Raw genomic sequence first — 15,646 nt, forward strand, 5'->3', positions numbered from 1 at the left:
ATTTTTATTTTGAGACATGGGTTTGCTAAATTGCCCAGGGTATCTAATTTGTAACCCTTCTGACTCAGCCGCTGGGATTACATGCATGAACCACCACACCCAGCTAACAGCCCTTATTAAAATTCCACATCAGAGTTGGAAGCTGTAGGTCATAAATTTCAATTTTTCTTATAGAAAGTTTCTCCCTAAACATTCCTTGAAAGGCAATTACTCAGTCTCTATCACTCATAAAATCAAACACATATCAGATTTATTAATAAAGCACAGTATAGAACTAAAATTTCAGAATTTGCATTTGAAGAAAAAAATTAAAATCAGAAATATTTATGTTGACTGGTCTTTGATATAAATTTATGATCCAAATTTGAGTGGCTCCAAGTGTCATATTTCCTTAATCCACTCATTCTCCCATTGTCACAAAACTCCCTTTTTCAGAAATTACACATTGCTCTTCCATCCATATTCTCAGTCGATGATCCTGACTCTGGTTTCACAATCAGCTTTCACCTACTACATTACTAATACCCCACTTTATTTTCTGCTGATGAACATTCACAATTTAACACCTGTTATCACACTGAAATTGTTCATTATCAAGTACACCAATGACACACTGCTAAAAAGAAAGTCAATTATCACTGGAACCATCAACATCACCTCACACAGCTAGCTGGCCCATCTTCCCTGGTGAGGAAATTGCTAGACGTACTCACTTCCTTGGTAATCTCATTTAAACACATAGAGTTCATATCTTAAATGTAAACTTCAGGATTTTTCATTTCAGTTTGAACTTTCCCCAAAATTCCTAAAAGATGTATTCAAGTGCATATTCAGTGCTCTCACCTCACATTTAACATTACTACAACTGAATTCCTTATCTTTATTCTGAATATTGCTTCCATCCACAGTCTAATTTTTTAATTTCAGAAATGGGAATGTTGTTCCTCTAACTGCTCTGCTCATACCTTGTGGTCTTCTTGATCTGTATTTCTCTTATACTTTTAACTTCTAATCAGGGAATCCTACTGTACCTACCTTCAAGACTTAACTACATCTTACCAACTTCACTTTAATGTTTGTCTTAGCATCATCTCTTATCTGGATGACAGCAACAGGCTGTCATCTAACTTTGTACTTTTTAGACTTTAGAGGCTATGAACACAACAACTACACTGTTAAACCACACCATATCTTTGTTCAAAATTTTATGGAACCAATTTTCACAGACTAAAAGGCTGTGTTTATAATGGCTTCTAAGACACTATCCAAAGTGCTCCTACACAAATCCTTATCTCCTACTATCTTTTTACCTATTTAGTTCCATACTTAAACCTGAAAAACCTTATTTAAAGCTGGATGTGGTGGCACATGCCTGTCACCCCAGCACTTGGGATGCTGATGCAGGAAGATCACTGTGACCTCCAAGCTAGTTTGACCTATAAAGTGAGTTCAAGGCCAAGCTAAAATGCATAGTGAAACTATGTCTTAAAAAGACCAAGAAAAGGGGGACAACAAAAAACCTTATATAAAAACGCAGCCCCTCTCCCTCTCTTCTTTAACCTGGTCCCCATAAAGATTCTAAGGTTGCTAGTTTTTTAAATTTATCTGTTTCAGAACAACTTTTAGAATCAAATGCTGTCCTTTGAGTATCAATTATATAATGTACAAAGAAGGCAAAGAAAACTTACTCCTTTAACGTGCTCAAAAGTGACATTTTTCATCTGAACAGGATCTTCTGCAGAATCAAGCCCGGTAGTAGTCCAGAAGCGGACTAAATGGAAGAAAACAGATGTTAATATTTAACAGATTAATAAAATTTCAATCATCTTAATTTTTAGATGTAAGAAACCAAAGCCTCCAAAATTAAACATCGGAAAAATCTCTGTTCACATACACCGAAACAAAGTACAGAACAGAAAATAGGTCTTCTGATTTCTAGATCATGTTCAAATAGCAAGTGATTCACATTAAAGACACATATTTTTGTATTTTCCTTTAAAACCAAAAATTATTTTCCTGTTCTTGGACTAATAATAGAAAGCTTAAAATCAATGGTTATCAAATTTCAGTATGAATTTTTGAAAAACCACTTGAAAACTGTGTTAAAATGCAAATCTTCAAAACCGTGCTACACACTAATAGTTTGCAGATTTGAGAAAGAGCCCAGGAGGTTGCATTTTTTACAAGCACCTTCAATTATTCTGACACAACTGGTTACAGATCTACATTGTGAAATATTGCCTTAAACACAGCATAAAAACCCAGTCCATTCATTTAATTAAAAGAAGGAAAGAAATGATTTCACTTTTTAAGTATTCTTCAATAATGACATCTTTAAGCATATGAGAGGAAGAGTTTGGTAGGATAAAATACTTCAAAGCTACCCTGAGCAACTGTTACAAAGTTTTTAAAAATTGCTCCCCAGGTCAAGTGGAACAGTTACAAATGAGTACAGTGATTTCTAATAACTTCATGAAACTAAAAGATTGCCATTAAGACATAGTGGAAATTTAAAGGCAAAAGAAAGAAATGCTTGCTCGGTATGGTGGTACATGTGTGTAATTCCAACATTTTGGGAGGTTGAGGCAGGGCGATCTCAAGCTCAGGCCTACCTGGACAACTCAAGTGAGACTCTGTCTCACAGTAAAAAGGACTGTGGATATAGCTGAGTGCAGGTCTTGGGTTCAATTTCTTAGACAAAAACAAAAAAAATTTCTAACAGAAGAAATGCCTAACACAACAGGAACACACAAGTGGAAAAATACATATATAAAACAGTAATTCTAGAATGGACACTAACAGTTTGAGCCTTTTAATGAACTGTTTAAGGATCTTAAATAATTACAAAGAATGAACATATGGTAAAAACTGAATGATAGCTGAGAAAGTAATTAGAACCACCTACATGTGGTATTTATAACTATTTCAGAACTGCAAACTGAAAAGATACTGGATTCATCTGATTAAGAAAAAATTCAATTTATGGGCTTGTCTTTGAAGCACAAGACTGCTTTACATTGTTATTATAACATCCTACATGATGCTAAAATTTGATCATCCCACATGTATCATTTTCTAAAACCCTAGAAAACTAACCACTAGGAATGAAAAGTCTTGTAATGCAATCCACCAGCAGTTCCTTACCAGGTGCCACACCCACGAACCCCCGGAACCACAAGCTAAAATCAACCTCTTTCTTTTAGAAAAAGTACTCAATAGTCAGCCTTGGGTATTTCATCATTGAAACACAAAAAGCCTACATAATCTACAAACAGTGAAAAGGAAAAGAATATTTAAAGAAATAAAAAAGTTGCCGGGGATTTAGCTCAGGGGCACACGTGCCTGCCTGGCAAGCACGGGGACATGAGTTTGATTCATTACCACAAAAAAAAAAAAAAAAAAGAAAGAAAGAAAGAAAAAAGTTAACATGGCAGATAAATAAAAGCATCCTTACCAGATAAAAATGGATTTTTTAAGAGTCCATAAATGCCAAACAGAAGCAGAACAAAAAGAATTAAATGAGTTCGCCTTAAAGAATCTGGAAGAGAGAGAGAAAGGCTTAAGCTGAATACCACCAATGAGATATTGCAGCTAAACAAAATGCAAGTATCAGGATACTGATAATTATACTTTTATAATGTGCAATTTTGGAAGCTAGCATTCTTGTGCACAGCCACAGCCTTTCAGCATCTTCTTCCTCAAAACTTCACGAAACCACATATGCTTTCTGTTCTTGACTTATCTCTTGAGAAAGTAAACTGCCAATATTTCTACTCAAACATAGTTTAACTTATAATGGAATACACCCATGTAAGAAGATGTATGAACTTTTGTTTTTTGAGACAGGACCCCACTATTTAATTGCAAGCTGGCCCTGAGCTCACTATGTAGCCCAGGCTGGTCTCAAACTCTTAGTTATCCTCCTGCTGCAGCCTCCTGAATGCTGGGAAACAGGATGAATGATTTCAGAAAAGTCATTTGTAATAGTTTAAATGTAGGCCTATGACATCTTTTCAGTTATTTTTCTCAAATCAACTTACCATTGTTTTTTTGTGTTAATGTTTGAGCTTTCAGAAAACCCTCTGCAAAACCAGTTTTAAATGCATCTTGTTGAGCTTCAGGTATGTTTTTCGTTTTCATGAGTTTGTCCAAACTCTCAACATCTGATCCTCTGTCCCGCAAAAGAAACCCCTACATGCATGAAATAACACAACAGTATTTATTGGTCAACTGTACAGACAGGGATAATACTCATTTATGTCATGATCACCCACTAAAAATTAATTGCAAGTCTAAAATTTCATTTCTATTGCCAATGTGAAGAAATTAAGATTCAACATCAAATTAATCAACTGACCAGGATACTAATTCTAGATCCCACACGCACACAAATCAATTATTAACATAAAGAAAGTATCACTACTCTGCACTACACTATACTGAAAACACTGCCACATAATGCTTAGGATTATAATGGTCTGATATTCACCGTACTTTATCTCTGCTGGAGGAAAAATTTCATTACCTTATTAAGATTAAAGTATTATTCTGCATGGCTAGGCGTACTGGCATGCACCTGTAATCCCAGCACTCAGGAGACTGAGGCAGGAGGATCACTGTGAGTTCGAGGCTAGCCCGGACTACAAAGTGAGTTCAAGGCCAGCCTGAACTGCACAGCAAAACCCTGTCTCAAAAAGACAATAAGAAAATAAAATATTGCCCTGCACATACTAAGCCTAGTTCTAAAAATATAAAGATAATTAAGTCATTCTTCTTAAAGTTTCTAGCCCACTAGGAAAAAATATATAAATATTTTCTTAAAAAATGGTTTTGGCAGTGTGGAGCTTCCTTAAAAAACTAAGATTGGTGGACCCATTCAACCCAGTTATTCCCCTTCTGGGTATCTTCCCAAAAAGAATTAAAAACATCATACCACAGAGATATATGTGCACCCATGTTTTATAGCAGCTAAATTCATAATCGCTAGATCTTGGAAACAACCTAAATGGCCACTGACTGAGGAATGGATAAAAAACATGTGGTATTTTTATACAATAAAATATTACTCAGCCATAATTAATGATAAACTGGACATTTTTATAGGTAAATGGATATACCCTGAGAACATATTCATTAGTGTGACAAGCTGAAAGAAAAACATATATATGTGTATATGTATATAAAAATAGTTAAGACAGTTAGACTACTGATTTCTCTGAGTTCGCTGAAGAGAAAGATCTGTATTGGTATTGTTTGGACAACTGAACACAGATGTCTTGTACTCTGGGTGAATGATTTGGGGATGACAACGTACAATGTATGTTCTATTACTACCTCTGATTGATGTGCTTTGAAATTTTATTGTACTTTTATGTTTGAATAAAATGGATTTGAAAAAAATAAAGTGCAAAGAAAGAAAAAAGATTTTGGTATCTAGTTATCGTAGCAAAAGAAATTCTATATATGGAAAACCACAAAGACCTTACAGAGAATGGACATAGTAACTATATAGAGGAAAAACATGACAGAGCCACGGAACAGCATTTAAGAACTGTGTGTAATTTGACACATCTTGCAGTCAAAAGCATGGGACAGGGAAAAGACTAAGTGGCATACCAGAAATGAGAACCAAAAAAAATGGTCAGTAAAGGTTTGAAATGCCCTGTAAATCAGACTGAGTTGGGTCATCATTTTATTACTTAACATTTTTTTTTAATCAGGGATTGAATTCACTACCTCACAGTTACCAAGCAGGCACTTGTGCCGTTGAGCTATATCCCCAGCACTTGACTTTAGATTATTTTGTAAAGACTGATGGGTAGGTCTGGAGGTAAAAACAACATAGTAAGACTAGAAGGAAGAAGATTTTGACTGACCATAGCATTTCTAACTTTATTTATACAAGGTACACAAAAGCATTCATAGGTTGGTAGGAAAAATAAAAGCAGCTGTGTAATAAGCAAGTAGAGACAAGGCTCATACTTAGGGGAATTACAACAGGTATAATGATTACGTAAGTCATTCATTTCTTATTATCAGGAAATACCAAGAGAAAATTAATCAGTCAACAAAAGAAATAAAATATTATATGTCCTTGCTGTCTTAATAATTTGAAAATTATTCCTTTCTGAAATGTTAAAAAAGCTCTAATTACCTTCACAAAGGATGGTGCTACATTCTGTGTTTCTGCTACTCTTTCAGAGGTGGACTGCAGACGTCGTGTCCTCGATTTCAAAGTTTTAAAACCCCGAGACTGTATAAAAACTAAACAAAATAGTACCATTTACTTTGTAAGTTGCTAAAAGAAACTAAAATGCTTAATTAGGACTCTAAAAAGCTTATCAGTATGTCTTAGTTTATCTTGTTTTTTATATTTCTTTTGCCAAACACTTCAATAATACACTTCACATTTTTTCTATCAACCTTTTTTACAAACAAAAAAAGAACTTTAAATATTTTATTTCATGTTCATGGTAGAAGAGTAAATAGTTATTTCATAGTATAATTTAGAAAACAGGACCACAAAACTGATAATTTTTTTTCTGATCTTTTGTTTTCTTTCTTTTCTGGTACCAGGAATCACTCAAACTTTAATGCTTTTTCTAAAACATGTAGATCATTGAAAGGTAGCAAATCCAAAATTAATTTGGTATTTTCTTGGTAATTACAAAATATTTTAAAAACAAAAAAGTGTCAAAAATCAGTGTTTCCTAATTCTTCAAATCTTAATCCAACTTCTTTCCTTAATAGTATATACCTCAGAAGAGGACAGACAGTATATTCCATTTAAATGTCAGTTAACAGTTTTCTGTTTTATCTAACTACAACTTACTCAACCATTTTTCACTTATGGGCATTATTCTTTTATTATTATTTTCTTTTTGTTCCTTTGGTCTGAAGATTAAACCCAACATCTCACATATGCTAAGCACATGTTCTACCAACAAGCTACAGACTCATTACCTTTTTATTGCTAAAATCAACATTGTAGTGAACATTTTCATACATCCTTCAACACATGCAGAACAAATTACTAGAAGTGAAACACTAAGAAATTGCCTTTGAAGAAGCTGTTATTGTATGTGCCTAGTTATGAACAAGTGTGTTTTCTTCATACTCTCACCAATACTAGGTCATAAAACCTTTTTAATTTACATAAATTTGGCAAAAAGAAAAAAAATTGGTATCTTAGAAACTCCAGATTAAAACTCTAAGAAAATTTTAAAAAGATCCTTTTGTATTTTTATTTACTATTTTTCTTAAGTGACCATTTATGTCCTTTGCACACTTCACATTTTTATTTCTTTGTAGACTATAGATGTTACAGGTAATAATCTTTTATAGTGCACATATATTTCATATATACAGTATGTATGGGTATATATTTAGAGAAGTACACTGTAAACATGTTTTAATTATGTTTTTCAATTATATAACACAAGAATGTATATGTTAATGTAACCATACTTTTAAAATATGTAACGTTTTCTCTATTTTTGTCTTGAGTCCCCACTCTCAAACTAAGATTTTTATTTATTTATTGCATTCAAAACTTTAAAATCTGGAATTTATTTTTTGGTACAATATAAAATAAGAACTTATCTTTTTTCCCAAATGGATAGCCAGCTAACCTAACACATTTATTGATAACCTACCACTTGTTCACTGACTCAAACTCTTAATTTTTTTATATTATAGGCCAGTACCAGTTTAAATTCTGTAGTTTTACAGTTATTCATGATACTATTCTTTTGATTTCTACTGCTAAAAATTATGATTCCAAATTTCTACAAGTCTTTTAGAGATTTTACTAGACATATGCTAACTTTATAAACTTTGACATGAATGGATACTGCTATAATGCCATGCTTTCCCATTCATTTGACATTCTCTTTTGTTTAGAGAATGTCTCTTAGTTCTTTTTGTCAGTAAAGCTTTACATGCACACATGTATATATGTATAAACATATATTTCTTGTCAGGATAAACACTGGATTTTGAACAAACTGTTACTAAAATCTGCTAACAGAAAGCTGTTGTTTTCATGTATCTATTTGTATGAAAAAAAATGAACTCACTATCTGAACACCCTTTGATTTTCTGGCAAATACTTGTATGTTCTACAAATTGAAACTTTGCTCCTTCCTTTAATGACTCAATTCTTTCATTAATCATAATGTTCAGAACTCCCAAATCCTGTCTAAAAACAAGGCACTAGCCATCTTGTTTCTCACACTGATGGCAACATAAGAGATGTTAAGAAATTTTAAAAAGGGTCGGGGATTTGGCTGAGCGGAATAAGCATCTGCCTGGCAAGCACAGTCTTGAGTTCAATCCCCAGTACCGGAAGAAAAAAAAAAAAAAAAGACACTTTTAAAAGGTTTACCCTGTTTCTAACTTTTCTAAGAGTTTTCACAAAACACAGCAATTAAAATATATCACACAAAATCCATAGCATTTTTCGTCTCCAATCAACATGAATTAACAGGTTTACTAGTGTAAAATTATATCTATATTCCTTGATCATTTTTTTTTAGCACAAGTCTAGACTTGGTTTTGTCAGATTTTACTTAGGATTTTGGTATTTATTAAGAAACTGACATACTGCATTCTTTTTTCTGCTAATGATCAATTTTAGTAACAGCAGCAACTTTACAACCTAAATAGGGAAGACCGAGGTCTTGCCATGTTGCCCTAAGTAACCGTGAACTCATGGACTGAAGTGATGATCCAACCTCAGCTCCCATAGCAGCCTGGACCAAGGGCACATGCCATTGTGCCCAGCTTTTTACTAAACTTTTAGGGTTGGGACTATAGTTTAGCGGTAAAATGCTTTTCAGCATGGTGTCTCACTATGTACCCTAAGCAGGATACAATCATTCAATTTTTCTGCTTCAGACTACCTAGCAGCTAGTCATAAATACACATACTCACATATAAAGAAAATCTTTTAAACAACAGGAAATTTATCATTCTAGATAAACAATCTAATTATAAAATCATCTGAAGTACTCAGGAGGCTTAGGCAGAAGGATCACTGCGAGTTTGAGGGCAGCCTGGGGTACACAACTGAGTTTAAGGCCACCGTGCACTACATAGTGAGACCTTGTCTCAACAAACAAACAAAAATTACCTGAACTTTGGAGTAATGAAGTTTTTAAAAATTATTATTCTTCAATCAACAGTTATTATCCTACCTATTCTTGGGTCAGTTTTGTCAACTTACATCTAATTATTTCAACACATTTTTATTATTTCACATGGTTGAAGCATTGGTGGCACATGCCCAATAATCCCAGCACTCAGGAGGCTGAGACAGGAGGATCACCATGAGTTTGAGGCCAGCCTGGGCTACATAAGCAAGTTTAAGGCCAGCCTGCACAACACAGTAAGACCTTGTCTCAATCAAAACAAACAAACAAACAAAAAAAATCAGCACAGCTGCATGCAGTGGTACATGCCTAGAATTCCATATACTCAGCAGACTGGAGCAAAAAGACAAAGTGTGAAGCCAGCATGAGCCACTTAAACAAAATTCCATCTCAAGAATGGGCCAATCCTGGAGCAGATGTGGCTTAACTTTAGGCTACAATTGGCAAAAAACACATTGCAGTGAGGAGTAAATGTGAATGTGCATGTGTCTACGGGAACCTGTCTGGAAATTCCTGGACTGAGCACTGATGACAAACACAAATAGGTTGCTTCAGTCATGAATCACACACACAATTGTAGTGTCATGCTCATTCACAGTAGTCTGTGATTTGTAGCTCACATACATTTACTACATAGTACTGTTGAAGAAACCCATCTGCTGTGAGTACTGATCACTGCTATCTTGTTTAAAAACAGAAATGGAGATTCTTCACGTTCCTATTTCAGCAATTTGGGACCGGGGAATTCAGCTCAGTGGCTCAAGCACTTGCCTGTTAAGTGTGAGGTCATGAGTTCAATCCCCCAGTACCAAAAATAAAAAAAGAAAAAAAAGAAATGGAAGAGAAGGAAAAGACTATTTTTGGCAATCTTTCAACTGTTTATAACCAAAGCTCACTCTTACTGACTCCAAGTCTAGAGGTTTTCCTGAGTTCTACTAGAATTAGAAACATACACATCTTTCATGACACATGATCCTAAATTCCATGAAGACGTCTTTTTCATTCATAGCTATCACTATCACTTAACAACTATTGCTACTGCCTCGCAACCAGTTAATGAATGATGAATATTTCTCTTCTGAACACTTCCTACTCATTCAGAGTACCTGTCTGCCATCTCTCTCTTTCCCCTTTCTTCAAATCATCTTTTACATTAAAAAAAATTTTGATGAATAACAAATAAAATTTGATCTTACTCTCAATTTATTTTCACATATTTTAATTTACTAAAACTCTTCTGGTGTTCCTCTAGACTTTTTATCTCCTTTTAATATTTTTTCTTTCATTTCAATGGGCTTTTGATGAGGGCTAGTAAACAAATTTTAGTCAATTATTGTGAAATAGTTGTAGATATATATCTAGGAGCTGGATTTACTATGATATTTGTCACCCACACACAAAATTTATACCTCCTATTATACATTTTCCTGATCTAAAATAACATAGAACTACCTAAACTGATAGATTTCAAACACTCTTTAAGTCCTACTGTCTATTGCAAATGAGTGGTCATAATCACTAGCATCATTAAAACAAATTTTAAAATGTTAAGCAACCTATTACATTTCTCAAAACAATTACAAGTGTTGCTTCATACCTGGCCAGTAATGAAGATCTGAACAAATTCTTTGAAGAGTTCTTGGATGTTGTCGAAACAAGCAAGTGGAACGTAAAGCACTAAACATATCTAAGTGACCTGGAGGGAAATTGTTAAAGGTAAGTTTCCAGCTTTTCCATACCAAAAACATAAAAATCACATGAAATATTAAGAATTTTTATCAAATGCTATGAAAAGTCACATATTGGCTGGGGATTTAGCTCAGCGGCATAAGCGCCTGGCTTGCAAGCAGGCAGTCGTGAGTTCGATTCCCAGTACCGATAAAAAGGAAAAAGACACAAAAAAAAAACCACAAAAAGCCCCAGAAAAGTCACAATGTAAGTTTCACAATTTTTGGTCTGTGATATGACCTTGCTTTCATAAAAGTATCTAAAGTATCATTAGTTTAAGAGCTCTTCATGTTACACTCACTTAACACATTACTTTTACATCTGATATACAGCTATCATTCTAATCAATAGAGGTATGAGGTATAAATTCTAATCAATACAGGTATAAGGTATATATGTTCAAGTGAAAATTACCTTTAGAACATAAAGATAAGAAATTGCTCTTCGGTAGAGACAATTTCAAAAGCTTTAGTGATAAAAAAAAAAAAAGGCAAACCACAGCTATTGCTATCTTTCCCTTTTCAAGTTTTCATAACCAGTGAGTATGTAAACAGTTCCCTCCAAAGCTGTGAGCATGAATACAGTGATCCTTTCCAACTCCTCCTCTTAAGTAATGTCAACCCTTTCCTACTTTTTAGATGCCAGGGACTTGCTTTGTAGCCAATAAATAGTAGCTATTATTGATATATACCAATTAGAATTACATGCTGCAGATTAGAAGAGCAATAATAATATAAATACTAAAAAGTTTATCCTATTGAACACAACACAGAGCAAGTGTTTCAAGAGTTTTATATAAACAATAAAAGGGGGCTGTCAATCTGAGTCTCCAAGCTCAAAACTATTTTTCCCCTCACTCTTGTATTCTTTGTATCTTCATACTGCATGAAAGACTAAAGAAAAGAATTAGCAAATGAATTGTTTATGCAAAGTATAGCTTCGAATCAAATCATCAACTACTGAAACCTTTGAGGAAGCCCCAATATTCCTTCTGTGCTATCCAAAAAGATCTTCTGGAAGCTAACCTGACAGACTGCAGTGCAAACCTACTTATTATGTCAGCGTGTTAAAAGCTTCAAAAAGATGCAGACATCTCATACAAAGAATATTTCTTTATCAATGTATTCTCACTAAGTTTAAATAAGGACAATAAAAAACACATTCTTCCCTGGTTGTGGTAGTGCACACCTGTAATCCCAGCACTTGGGAGGCTGAGGCAGAAAGATCATTGCAAATTTAAGACTAGTCTGGGCTACAAAGTGAGTTCAAGGCTAGCCTGAACTGCAGAGTGAGACCCACTCTAAAAAACAAATGAATAAATAAAACACCTTTTTCTAAATGTGATACAGTATAGTGCTTTAGATCCAGGAACAGAGTATCAGCAATAAAAAAAAGTGATTTAAAGAAAATTTTGCTGAAATCCAAACAATTCACACTTAATTAAAAACACTGTTACAAGTCATGGTGGTACACACCTTATAATCCCAGCACTATTGGGAGACAAGAGGATCCCAAGTTAGAGGCCAGTTTCACAACTAAATAAGTAAAATATATACATATAATATATAAACATATATACTACATATATATCAAATGTGAATTTGTTTTAATAAATGTACCATGGTTATGGAAAATGTCAAAATTAAAGGGAAGTAAGGTGCAGAGTATACAAAAACCCTTGACACTACCTTTAAAATTTTTCTGTAAATCTAACATTGTTTGAATATGAAAACTTACCAGAAAAAGGAAAAAAAAAAAACCTTAAGAACCTGGTCCATAGTAAATGCTAATAAATGATTTCTAACTATTTTTTTAATAATACTTACATGGCTTAGTTTCATTAGAACCAAAAATATATAAACATACCATATTTATTTTCAAAGAAGGACTGTGCAGAGATATGAGATGTGTGCCAGTGGGAAGAAATACTTTTGCCTCTGTAAAATCCAGGAAGTAGATCTTCTACCAATTGGTCAATCTGTCCAACTTTTAATTCAGACAATCCAAGGTCCCTTAAATTAAGTGCAGGCTGTAAAAGATGAAGTTAACCAAACAGTAACATTATTGAGACACTTGAAGAGTATTTATGACCTAAAAAAATTTTTCAAATCGAAGACATTAATTTCTTAATATTTAAAATATAATTGATAAAAATACTAAGCTCCCCATCAACCAGAGAATGGATAAAAAAGATGTAGTCTTTCTATACAGTGGAGTGCTACTCAGCCATAAAGGACACATGAGATTTTTATAGGTAAATGGATACAACTTGAGACCACACTCATAAGTGAAATTAATCAAACATCATACTGGATCCCTTGCATAAGAAATCAAAAGAGTAAAATAAGGTCTAAAATATACAATAGATACTGTGAAATGGGAAGAAACTGTTCAAATGGAAAAAGAAAAAGGCTGGGGAAAGAGAAAGGATGAGAGGTAAAAGGGGAAAGATGCAAGTCAGTTGTACTATTAAGATTCTCTTAGCTCATTAAAAAAGGAACTTATGTGCTAATATTGGAGAAATTTTATACCCGTATCTTATACTTTGAGTAATTACTTTAAAGATAACACCATGTAATGTATTAACTATTCCTATTCTATTATTTTGCTACAAAATTGTGTTATTTTTTCTATAAAATAAAAATAACATATATCCTTAAGTTCTAGTTTCACTGAGGTCCTGTGAAGTTTGAAAAAGGCTGAAAAAGTATATCCCTAACGGTATTCTTAAATAAGAAAATGACATTTCAGTATGAATGAGGAAAAAATGTACCTTTTTATTCAAATCAGTATCATCATTGAACTAAGCATTATAATTCACAAATGAGGTTAAGTGTTTTATAGTTTCCCCTTCTTATCACTTAAGGTACTCTCACTTAGTGTTAATTCATCAACAATCAGCCAAACATTTATAATGACTGTGGATGCAGCTCAGTAATAGAGCACCTGCCTAGTGTCCTGTGATGAAAAAAAACAAGAGGAGGGTTGGGGGGTGCGGATACAAAGGGAAAAGAAACTTAAAAGTTACTGTTTTTCTTTGTTATACTACTGAGAAATGAACCTAGTGCTTCCCATTGAGCTATGTTCCTAGCCCTTTTGTAATTTTTTGAGAGAGGGTCTCTACATCTTTAAACTGCCCAACTAAGCTTCAATTTGTGATTCTCCTGCCTCAGCCTCCCAGTATGCTGGTATCACTGGTATGGCACCACTGCTGCCACGAAGTTTTACTTTGTTATGTTTTATTGTTACCATTCTGGAGTGGATGTTTGGGTAAGCAGTGCCTGATGAAAGCAAAGAAGTCATCACATAGTAAAGAAAGTAAGATCAACTAGGGTGTTCAGCAATATGAAAGGTTTTGACATAACATGGTACTTTCCAAAGACAAATACAAGGACTAACGAGGTCCTGAAGGATATCAATCTGTGTTTCACACCATTAGTCTTATATTGCACCCAGGCTTCTAGTTACTTTTCAAGCACCAAAAATGCCCTTTAACATCAACTCAGCAATTTCACTTGATAAAATAAAGATTTACCAATGAAGGATGGAAACAATGGTATTGTTTCTGGCAACAACAACAAAAAAGAAATAATACCTGTTGTAGTCAGGGGTTGTGCAGAAAACAATTAGAATCAGGACACAGAGTTTCTAATATTACTTTTGTGATGGTCACTCACAGTTAACACAAGAAAATGCAGGAAATCTATCCATGACACCAAAGACATAGAATATTTAGCCCAGGGCCTGAATTCCACAGCAATGTCTCACATGAGTCCAGATGAAAACCCAGAGCTCACGACAGTGTCTCCCAAGAGTCCAACTGGAAGAACATGGCAGATAGATAGCAGCAGCCTCGCAGGGTCTCTGAGAAACCGCACTTGAAATCTAGGAATGGTGCCGGGCAGGAAGCCCTAGGCAAGGGGGGAAATTCTTTGCCGACCCAGGAATGAACTAAATTAAGAGAAACCAACTGAAAACGTAATCCCAGTGATACAGCAGGAACAGATAAGGTCTCAGCATGGAAGCCGGGCCCCACGTTACTGGAAACTGTGATTTGAATTACCTGCAGTAGCTGTTGCATCCCTGGTCCCTGTCAGCACAGCGGGGAGAGAGGCGTGAAAGCTCGGAGAATGAGAAGCATCGGAAGGAGTTGGGAGCGGGACTGGCCGGGCGCCCTGCATCAACCTGCGGTGAGTGAGCAAATTGGGACCCTTCCATAGAGAAAGAGGCTTCAGCAGAGGACATACTCGGACTAGGCAGACTTCCCAGAATGAGATGCTGCACTGACTTCAGTCACATATCTCCCTCTCAAGCGGGATTGGTGGGGAGTGCTTGGCCTGCGAGACGCCGCTGGCTGAGACCCAACAGGCTAGCCCAACTCAGGTCCCTGTGCACACTAGCGGTGAAGCCTTTGGTAGGTTGACCTGGAGGGGCGGGCCCGGCATAGACTGCCCAGGTCTGTGTCTCCCTGGTGCCGTTGCGGTGGGCGGGAACACCTAGCCGACGCAATTCAAACAGATTGTGGTGGACAGGGAAGGAAGTTGGGCCTCCTATAAATGCTTAAATATAAGGAACAAAGAATATGGGAAGAGGGAGCAACAAGAAAGGGTCCTCGGCCCCCAATCCTGAGAAACATGCAATAGCAGACACGGCACCAATAGACATAAAGCGCTATCTCCAGAGGCTCATAGACAAGTTCAGGAATGAAGTTATTAATGACCTGAAACAAGACATAAGCAGAATAGTTAGAGAAATGCTAAGCACTG

General features: G+C 35.1%; 1 protein-coding gene across 32 annotated transcripts in view; it reads right to left on the reverse strand.

Moving 5' to 3' along the window:
* The window catches only part of LOC106026067 (sperm motility kinase 2B-like), a 92,809-nt gene that overhangs the window by 57,800 nt on the left and 19,363 nt on the right, over positions 1 to 15,646 (reverse strand). For 31 of the 32 annotated variants that reach the window (XM_063238066.1, XM_063238065.1, XM_063238063.1 and 28 more), the window contains exons 3-8: positions 12,747 to 12,909; positions 10,750 to 10,848; positions 6,155 to 6,264; positions 4,041 to 4,191; positions 3,455 to 3,538; positions 1,689 to 1,771 (exon numbers count right to left, since the gene is read on the reverse strand). The gene's annotated coding sequence lies outside the window, so the exon portion shown is untranslated. The remainder of the gene's footprint in view (positions 1 to 1,688; positions 1,772 to 3,454; positions 3,539 to 4,040; positions 4,192 to 6,154; positions 6,265 to 10,749; positions 10,849 to 12,746; positions 12,910 to 15,646) is intronic. The other variant, XM_063238092.1, reaches the window with a different exon arrangement.

This window comes from Cavia porcellus, unplaced genomic scaffold, assembly GCF_034190915.1.
Source record: "Cavia porcellus strain 051 isolate PalLab524CR breed Dunkin Hartley unplaced genomic scaffold, mCavPor4.1 scaffold_27, whole genome shotgun sequence".
In the NCBI taxonomy this organism is placed as follows: domain Eukaryota; kingdom Metazoa; phylum Chordata; class Mammalia; order Rodentia; family Caviidae; genus Cavia; species Cavia porcellus.